Below are 10,837 nucleotides of genomic sequence, written 5' to 3' on the forward strand. Positions count from 1 at the left end.
ATGAATCTTGAACAGCACATATAGTTATTTTTTCTTTATTTATTTTTAGCTGGTTCTTACAATTTTGTAAGCGTAGTCTTTGTACTAAGAATTTTGTTGTTTTTTTTATCAATTATCTCATTTAATTCTAGTTTTGTTTTGCGTATTTTGTTCAATGTTTCCTGATCTTGGTGGGACGCGTAGGTTTCTTCTAGGGATTTGATCGTTTTTTCTAATTCCTGAATATTTTTGTTTTCTTCTTTCTTTTTATGTGATGAGAAATAAATTATTTTACCTCTCATCACAGCTTTCCCTGCTTCCCATAGAACAGAAGCTGATGTTCCGGGAGTGTCATTAAAGTCTAAATATGAAGTCCACTCTTTTTTAAAATATTTAATAAAGTCTTCATCTTTAAGCAGTGATGTATTAAATCTCCAGTTTTTACTTGGCGTAGTATTATTCTTGTGCATTAGTGTTAAAGATACAGGAGCATGATCGCTGACAGCTATAGGGTGAATCTCAGTGTCTGAAATGTCCCTCAGCAGTGAGCTGCTGACCAAAAAATAATAATACAGACGAGAGTAGGAGTGATGAACATGTGAGAAAAAAGTATATTCCTTACTGGTGGGGTGAAGGGAGCGCCATGCATCGCAAAGACCAAAGTCACTCATATACTGTTTGATTATATTTGTGGACTGCCAATTACGCTGAGTTCCTGCTGTATTGAGCCTATCCATTTCTTTATTTAGTCCAAGGTTGAGGTCGCCTCCAAGAACAAGTGTGCCATCTAAGTGTTCAGAGAGTGCACTGAAAAAACCGTGAAAGAATGAGGGATCATCAACATTTGGACCATATACACTTACAATACATAGCTTTTTATCAAGTATAGATAGTTTAATGATTAAGAATCTGCCCCCTGGATGTATAGCTGTATCGAGTACTGTGAAATTAATTTTTTTATGGATTAAAATTGCTACTCCCCTTTGTCTAGAATTATAACAAGCTGAGAACACATTAGGAAACTCAGGTGTTTTAAGTTCATTCAAACGTCTAAGAGGGCTGTGGGTCTCTTGTAAAAGGACAACATCTGCCTGTAGTTTTTTGAGTTGGTTAAATATTTTTAACCTCTTTTCTCTGGAGCCAGCTCCATTTACATTCCATGTAACAAACCTTAGTGCGCCCATAGATGTGTGTGTATAACTAGGGGTGTACGCTGTGTGTGTCGCTTAGACAGGTGGAGAGAATACATCACTTGTTCATAAATAGAGAGGAGAAAAACAAATGTGTGGCGAGATGCTCCCTGAGTCTGACTATGTGTTTGCATATTTACTAATATGAGTACGCTTGGCTTAAGTGTGTGTATCCTATACATCTGTGTGCGCTGTCTGACTGATGTAAATGTGCTGCCGTTGAGCGCATGGCTGTGCGTGATCGTGCTGTGCGTATGTGTCGAAATAAAGGATGTTGTTTGTGGATGAGTCTGGAAGCAGGTGATCGAAGCAGTGAAAGAAAATAAAAAAGAAAGAAACCAAGGACAAGGGTGAGCAGCATAAAAACAAAAGAAGGGGAAAAAGAGGAAAAAAATGAGAAGAAAAAAACCGGAAACATTACAATTAAACCATTGACGGAGAGTGACGGTGTTCATTCTGCTATGATATCACACTTAAGATGCGATTTGATACTGGTAAGTAAAACAGATGTTAATGCAAGTTAGGGTGAGTGGATAGGGAAAGGGTGTAGCGGATTCTTATCTGGTGTGAAGTTAATACAGCCACGGAGTGATGCTCATATGCCATCTCTCCTTCACCAGTTCATCAGCTACCTATGCTTTTTCTCATCGTTCAACTCACCAGCAGTTTGCAGTCTCGCGCTGGATTCTTCACCACTGTGTCCTCGCCTCGCCATCTCACCAAAGGAATTTGAATATCCATTGTCCCACCGGCCTGTCCCCCTGCCCGCCGCCTGTTCAGGAGTCCCACCACCTCAGGTTGAAAAAACACTGACCATTGCTCACTAGTCGGCTGCTTATTCATCCAGCTCTCACCCACCCCGAACCTGTAACTGTAACTCAGCCCATGTTCCACCATCCTAGGTTCAGTTCCCTTTCCTGTCCACTAATCTCTCTGCAGAGCAGTTGCCCCAGTGAATCCATGTTCTGAGCCCAGTGTAGTTTTTTCCCCTCACCAGTAACCTGCCTCCAGCATTTCCCTAATCCCTGTGCTTCCCACATTATTCTTGTTAAGCTCACAGTACTCAGCCTGTGACTCAATAAAACCTGTGAATCTGATCATTGTCTCTATTTGGTATCTGCATTTGGGTCCATCTCTCATGCCAGCCTTGTGACAGGAAGCTCACACACACAGACCAGTACCTCTGTGACTCCCACCACCACACAGACGTGGAGTAATCAGGACCCTACAACACTGGGCAGAAAACGTTCCCTCTAAGCCAGAAGGGAAAGAAAAGGAACGCACACACGTTCAGAAAGCTCTTTAAACACGAGGTTATCCTAATAAGCCTTCACCAAATCAGCAAAGATGAACAGGAAAGAAGGTCAGACACCAACTAGGAGAATCAGAACGAGTCTTTTTCGCAGTCTGTGACAGGGTTTAACTTCAAGTGTTGAAAATGTTTTTGATACAGAATTATTGTTACAAGATGAGCCTGGCTATCTAGAATGTAAAAGTGCCATATAACATGAATTCATTCATTTATAGCATTTATTATAAATGCTATAATTTGTTCTGACCAGCCATCCAGCTGCCTTGTTGAAATAAGAAAGGAAAGTTAACCACTTTTTTCTGTTTTTATACCAGTTTGGGTGATTTTCATTGTTACTTGTTATTGCTGGTGTTTATTTCCTGTTCTGGATTCCCAGCATCCATTACTCATTTTCCCTCGCTCCGTCTGATTTAATCTGTAATTAAAGGATGCTTGCTGTTTATGTTGGACCTTCTGCTCCCTTTGTCACGGCCTGCGCTGGCAGACAAACCATGAAAAACGGAAATGTGCCCTAGGTAAATCAGTTCAACGCTAAACATAAATCTAAAATGGGGAAACTGGAAAGTAAGCATGAAAATCTTAAACATGGAAACCTAGCAACAACACAATACCTGGAAGCGTGACACCCTTGAAACATGGCGTGAACATGACGGATGACCTGACAAAGAATGAATAAAAACTCACAGACAGACAGGAGCTGATCAGGGGAAGTGGAAACACATGGGCTGATGCAGATGAACATGACGCCACAGGGGAAGCAAAACTAAACACACTGAACATGGAACACAAGACCTTCAAAATAAAACAGGAAACATGGAGCGACGTAAACTGGGACGTGCAAGCTTGACACAAGAGACAGAGAGAGGGGGTGAGAGAGAGGGAGAGGGAAACTTAATCACAGGGGTCACGAAAGAGAGGGAACGAGACGTGATGAACTGAAGAAACATACATGGACACATGTGACAGACAGGGGAGACATGTAAACAGGAAGGGGACACGAGACACCTGGACCAGACAACATGGGAGCAAATATAACTAAACATACAGCCAAAGCAAAGAATAACTAATAGAAAACTAAAACATTCCAAACACAAAGAAATCGTAAAAAGACTATAAACTCAGACCCAGGACCCTGACACACTCCTTAACACTAGAAAACACTTAAAAATCATATCAAATAAGATAAGATAAGATAGATCTTTATTGTCACTGTTACCAGAACAATGAAACACAGTTTGGTATGTCTCTGTTAGCAGCTGTAGATTTTTACATTCAACATTCTTTGGAAAGGAGAACGAGATCAATAAAGATAAAAAGAAGTTTAAGAGGTAATGCACACATTATATACAGAAAGAAAATATATAAATATATCCACAGGAACAGTGTAAGGAGTAGGATCAGTGCAGTATCAGGTGTGATGTGATTGGTGGTATTGCACACTGAGTAACGGGCAGGAACACTACTTGTATTATATTGTAATGAGTACTGTTTATAAATAAACACTGTAATGAATACTGTTTGTAGATAAGTACAGTGTAATGTCCATGAGTGTTAGCAGAACAGTTAACCTTCAGTCAGGGTGGAGGTGGGGCGTGTTTGACAGCCTGTAGGTGGAAGCTTCTGTTGAGTCTGTTGGTCTTTGACCCGATGGACCTGTAGTGTTTACCAGAGGGGAGGGGGGAAAGTGAGTGTCCAGGTTGGAGGGGTCCTTGATGATGATGCTGGCTTTCTGCAGAAGTCTGCCAGTATAAATGTCTCTGAGGGGGGTTAGTGAGGTGCCAATAACCGCTCTGCCGCCCTCAGAAGTTAATTAGCAGCCTCTGGGAGTAATTGACGCAGCTTCCTGAGGAAGTACATCCTATCTTATGATTTTCCTACACCGTAAAAAAAAAAATCCTAAAAAAACAGTAATATTCCGGCAGCTGGGGCACCAAAATAATACCATAAAATAACAGAAAATAACTATCTCATGAAAATACGGTTATTTTCAGTAATGACAATACAGTTTGTTGCCCTAATGTTACATGGGATTTTGCCTTTTTCAAGTGCTTTTAAACATTAAATTAGGAACATTTTAATGTGATTAAACAATGAAATTACCTATAAACAAGGTCAATGAATGCGGCAATATGAAAAATAATACTTAAATGTACAGAAATATACAGTTAACAGTTGGTTTAAATAATAATGGATTGCATTCATATAGCGCTCTTTGAGACCCTCAAAGCGCTTTACAATTCCACTTTATGATTCCCCTCCGGCCATCACCAGTAGGTGAAGTGTCTTGCCCAAGGACACAACGACCGAGAGTGTCCAAGCCGAGGCTCGAACCGGCAATCTTCTGATTACAAGGAGAGCTCCCAACTCTTGAGCCACAATCGCCCTAAATAACAATAATAATAATAATTATTATTTGATGTAAAAAAAAGTTTATAAGAATCATTTTATATATTTTTCCATAGTATTACATTTGAATTTAACAGTTCAATCTTTCAAATAACGGAAAAATATTTGTGAAATTATGATACATTTGTGAATGTATTTTAACAATCTAAATATGCATATGTACAGACAAATACATTTAAAAAACAAGGAAATTATGTTTTATTACATTTACAGTGATTTTACGTTAATTTACATTTGAAATGTAAATCACAGTCTATTTATGTAAAATTTAATGATATTCTAGAAGAACAGTACAAAACTGTAAAATACACAGTAAAATACTTTTATATTACAATTTTTTTTACAGTATACCTGGTGGGAAATGTTTGTGGACCAGGTAAGGTCGGCCAAGGTGTGGACTCTGAGAAACTTAAAGCTTTCTACCTCCTCCATCAATGTAGAGGGTGGAGCGCTCAGATCAACTATGTTCAGAAAGAGGGTGGAGGAGGTGTGCTCTCCCATCCTGACGTTTTGTCTCTCAGGAAGTCCGGTATCCAGGTGCACAGTGAGCTGCTGAGTCCTATACTGCTTAGTTTTGTAATCATTTTGTGGGGCTGGACTGTATTGAAGGCAGAGCTGAAGTCCACAAACAGCATTCTCACATATGTGTTACTAACAGTTACTACATGTAACTGTTAAATTAAACCTACATCATCTAACCTAAAAAAACAAAAGCTGAACTGAGCAGAGAGTCCAGACTGTGGAGAGCTAATAGGAGCAAATAAAGACAGAAATCGAGGGCAGAGAATCTGAAAGTTTTAGGCCTGAGGAGCAGAGCTGAGGCTGCAGAGCCAGTGAAGCGGAAACATGTTCGCATGTGTTGGTTAGTGTGCGGTTTCCATAATCAGCATCTGCATCTCTGACAGCCCTGATGCTCGAATTCTAAGAAGCATAGCATCTTATCAGTTTGTGCTCAGACGTTGTGCGTGCAGCAGTTTCTATTTTAAACAGGTTGCTACAGCTGCCACCACAGCGACACAGTGCTTTTACTCTCACACTTTAGACTCAAGAAGTTTATTGTCATTTCGTATAGTGTTACCCCACCTGAAACGAAATACTGTTTCTCACCAGCCTCTGCAGTGCAAAAAGCAATACAGTTTAAAAAGAATAAGTTTAAACAGAAAAGGTTTAAAAAGAGCAGTAAAAGAGGCAGTAATGAATTGCAACAATAGTTATGGATAAATAAATAGCATAAAATTTAAGCTCTAAAACGAACTCAAGTCACATTCATTCGGGTAGATAGCAGCAGTCCTTTCACGGAAGGGGATGTTTAAATTAGGTAGTGTGTGTATCTGGGGAGTGTATTGTATGTATGTGTGTGTGTGTGTGTGTGTGTGTGTGTGTGTGTGTGTGTGTGTGTGTGTGTAGATAGGGGCAACACAGTCCGCTTGTTGATTATACAGTGTAGCTTTGTAAATGGCTGTGTGGGTGGAGAGAGGGCACAGTTCATTTATCAGTCTCACATTTATCAGTCTTTGTGCAAAGAACCAGCATCCTGGTGGTTCTGCAGCTGATGCTCCTGTACCTCCTGTCAGACGGCAGGAGTGAGAACAGGCCATGAGAGGGGTGGTGGGGGTCTCACTCCTGTACCTCCTGTCAGACGGCAGGAGTGAGAACAGGCCATGAGAGGGGTGGTGGGGATCTCACTCCTGTACCTCCTGTCAGACGGCAGGAGTGAGAACAGGCCATGAGAGGGGTGGTGGGGATCTCACTCCTGTACCTCCTGTCAGACAGCAGGAGTGAGAACAGGCCATGAGAGGGGTGGTGGGGGTCTCACTCCTGTACCTCCTGTCAGACGGCAGGAGTGAGAACAGGCCATGAGAGGGGTGGTGGGGGTCTCACTCCTGTACCTCCTGTCAGACGGCAGGAGTGAGAACAGGCCATGGGAGGGGTGGTGGGGATCTCACTCCTGTACCTCCTGTCAGACGGCAGGAGTGAGAACAGGCCATGAGAGGGGTGGTGGGGATCTCACTCCTGTACCTCCTGTCAGACGGCAGGAGTGAGAACAGGCCATGAGAGGGGTGGTGGGGATCTCACTCCTGTACCTCCTGTCAGACGTCAGGAGTGAGAACAGGCCATGAGAGGGGTGGTGGGGATCTCACTCCTGTACCTCCTGTCAGACGGCAGGAGTGAGAACAGGCCATGAGAGGGGTGGTGGGGATCTCACTCCTGTACCTCCTGTCAGATGGCAAGAGTGAGAACAGGCCATGAGAGGGGTGGTGGGGATCTCACTCCTGTACCTCCTGTCAGATGGCAGGAGTGAGAACAGGCCATGGGAGGGGTGGTGGGGGTCTCACTCCTGTACCTCCTGTCAGACGGCGGGAGTGAGAACAGGCCATGAGAGGGGTGGTGGGGGTCTCTGATGATGGAGATAGCTCTGCGTATGCAGTGCTGTTTGTAGATCTCCTCCAGTGATGAGAGAGGGGCACCAACAATCCTCCTGGCAGTCTTAACAATCCTATTAAGTTGATACTTCTTGTAGGACTTGCAGCTGTCAAACCATGCTGTAAGACTTTGTGTCAGGATGTTTTCAATGGTGCATCTGTAGAAAGTTGTGAGGTGAAGTGTGGAGAGTCCTGCTTTCCTGAGTCTCCTGAGGGAGAGGAGACGCTTTTGTGCTTTTTTGATAACTGCTGTGGTGTTAATGGAGAAGGACAGGTCATCAGCAAGGTGTACACCCAGGAACTTAATACTGCTGACCCTCTTCACAGCAGCACCATCTATGGTGAGGTCTGTGTGGTGATCTCTGTCAGCCTTCCTGAAATCGATCACCATCTCTTTTGTTTTGTCCACATTGATGGTGAGATTGTGGGATCTGCACCACACTCCAAGCTGCTCCACGTCCATTCTATAGGCAGACTCGTCGTTGTCAGTGATGAGACCAATCACAGTTGTGTCGTCTGCAAACTTCACAATGTGGTTAGTGCTGAATGTGGCCGTACAGTCGTGTGTGAGCAGGCTGAACAGCAGCGGGCTCAGGACACACCCCTGAGGAGAGCCTGTGCTCTCTAAGACGGTCTTTAATGTTTGGCTGCCCACCTTGACTGTCTGTTGCCGCTTTGTCAAGAAGCTGAAAACCCAGTTGCAGGTTGCCGGTTCCACGCCTAATAGCATCAGCTTTTCCACCAATGATCGTGTTAAAAGCTGAGCTAAAGTTGATGAAAAGAACTCTGGCGTAGGTGTTTTTCCTCTCCGGGTGTGACAGCATAACGTGGAGTATGGTGGAGATAGCATCCTCTGTAGATCGGTTGGTTCTGTATGCGAACTGAAGGGTCTGTTTGGCTGTTCCTGATGTGCTTCAAGACCACCTTCAAGACGGCGCCGCCATTGCGTGCAATAGGTCGGCAGCCTTAACATGAAATTTCCCCTTGTGGGACTAATAAAGGTATATCAATCAATCAATCAAAGCATATACTCACAAGAAGGCAGTTTATTGGCTACACTTTTAACTCATAAGTTAGGTTAACTTTAACAATCTGCAGTTAGTTTGTGAGAGGACAGATTCATGACACACTGATTAGATGAGCTTCAGGCAAAAAAATTCCCAGCATTACTTCATCTTGTTGCTTAAAAATGATCTACGATCAGAAATAGAGACTCGGGACCTTCTGTGAACCAAACCTCATCTTCATCTTCTTCTTCTGTTTGTTTTAATCAGGATCAAAATACTTAACTGAAGCCAAAATGAAAACTGAGTTGGTTAAAATGTTTTTCAGAGTAAAATGGGTCAGAAATAGCTAGTCGCTTGTAGAAATACTAAAACTCATTGAAATACCACAATGTAAAAACAAACCCACGGCTGTATTATGTCTGAAAAAACAAATCTGTCTTATGAAGAAATCGCCTCGGAGTTGTCATACAGATTCCTTTATTCAGTACATAAGGATCAGCGCATCCACGTAACTGTCGACTGCTAAGCTAGCACACGCACATACAGCCGGCGTACCTGTGTACTTCAGGTAATTTCAAAATAAGAGTTCGAACATTACATCTCCCTTTAACAAACAAAAACGCTTCTCTGGTAGTGAGACTATAATAACAAGACGTAAACAATATACTTCTAGGTTTCAATATGCTATGCTGCTGTATATGTATTTTAAACAATTTTTTATTCAAACATTTCAACACTTCTGAAGTTTCCAAACATTTTAACACTTTTTAGGTTCTGCACTGTATAAGTATTTCAAACATTTTTTTCCTTTTTTTTTTTTTCATTTCAACACTTCTTAAGTTCTCAAGGCATTTCAACAACTTTTCAAGCTTTGACTTGGTTTACAAATCAAGATCCTGCCTTGGCTTGATGGCACGACTGTGTAGTTGTTGAGGCCAAAATGGAGCGCAATCTACGGCTCATGAGGATTTGGGCTGGGGATTTAAGTCCATCAACAGGTGTGTTCCTGTACTCCAGCAAGCTCAAGTAGGGATCCATCTTGTCCTGTTTTGCTTTTGTCAGAATACATTGTGCAGTTTGGACAGTCTTTTCAGCTAAGCCGTTGCTCTGGGGTAACGTGGGCTTGATGTAATATGCTGGAATCCCCAGTGCTCTGCAAAACGTCTGAACTCTTGTGAGCTGTAACATGGCCCGTTACGACGTTCTTCGGAATGCCATGTCTGGAGAATGTGGCTTTCATCTCGTGAATCACAGCTGCCGTGGTGATGTTTGGCAGGCGCTCGAGCTCAAAGTATCTGCTTAAGTAGTCACAAATGAAAATGTAGTTTTCAGAGTTCCATGAGAACAAATCGGTCCCGACAGTTTGCCATGGGTTCTCTGGGATTTCTTGAGACAGCATGGGCTCTTTTTGGTTCGAGCTGCGATGCGTTTGGCAAATGTCACATTTCATAACTATCTGTTCAATCTGTTTGCTCATGCCTGGCCAGAACATTATGTCTCGTGCCCTGTGTTTGCTCTTTTCGACTCCAAAATGTCCCGTGTGTATTCGTTGCAGCATGTCTTTTCTCAGTGAGTGCAGAATTATTATTCTTTTGCCTTTCAGGAGAAGTCCATCAGCCTCAGTGATTTCATCGCGATGGTTCCAGTGACAAGTTCTGGACACTTTTTGCGTGTCTCTGGCCAGCCTGACCGGATGATGCGTTTGAGGGTAGAGAGTTGTTAGTCTTGGGCTGTGGCAGTTTTGATGCATTCCAGTTTCTCTGTGCTCTCTGGTGCTGTCTGGACGATTGTGTGTACTTGTGTTTCCATTTCCTTCCTTAGTGAGCTGTTACTGTCGTCTATTGACTTTCTTGATAGCGTGTCTGCTACTGGGATCTCTTTTCCAGGCCTGTGGACAAGTGTTTTGCTGTACTTCTGAAGAGCAAGCAGCATACGTTGTAGTCGAGGCGGTGCCAAGGCTAGCAGTTTGCATAGTATACTTTCCAGTGGCTCGTGATCCGACTCAACTGTAATATGACGTCCATAAATGTAGTCATGAAATCTTTTACAGCCATAGAGGACGGCATAGGGTTCTTTCCCTATTTGGGCATAGTTCTGCTCTGTTTTGTTGAGCAGTTTTGACACATATGTGACCGGCCTTCCTTCTTGCATGACTGTTGCACCCAGTCCATTTTTAGATGCGTCTACTTGAAGTGTTACCTCCTTTTGAGGGTTGAAATATGCAAGCACTGGCCCTGGTTCGGCAGTAAAGGTGTCTTTGATTTGCTGGAAAGCACGCATGTGTTCTTCCCATTTGAACGGTGTGTCTTGGCGCAGCAGCAGTCTGAGTCGTGCGTTCATTTCTGCCAGGGTTGGGACGAATCTGGCAAGATAATTCACCATGCCGAGAACTGTCTCCAGCTCCGCAGCATCTTCCAGAGGTTGCATGTTTCTGATAGCTTTTACCTTGAGTGGGTCTGGTTTCAGCCCGTTAGTTGTGAGCTTATGTCCGAAAAAGCTCACCTCTGTAACACAGATGCG

This window comes from Pelmatolapia mariae, linkage group LG9 (genome assembly GCF_036321145.2).
Source record: "Pelmatolapia mariae isolate MD_Pm_ZW linkage group LG9, Pm_UMD_F_2, whole genome shotgun sequence".
Lineage (NCBI taxonomy): Eukaryota > Metazoa > Chordata > Actinopteri > Cichliformes > Cichlidae > Pelmatolapia > Pelmatolapia mariae.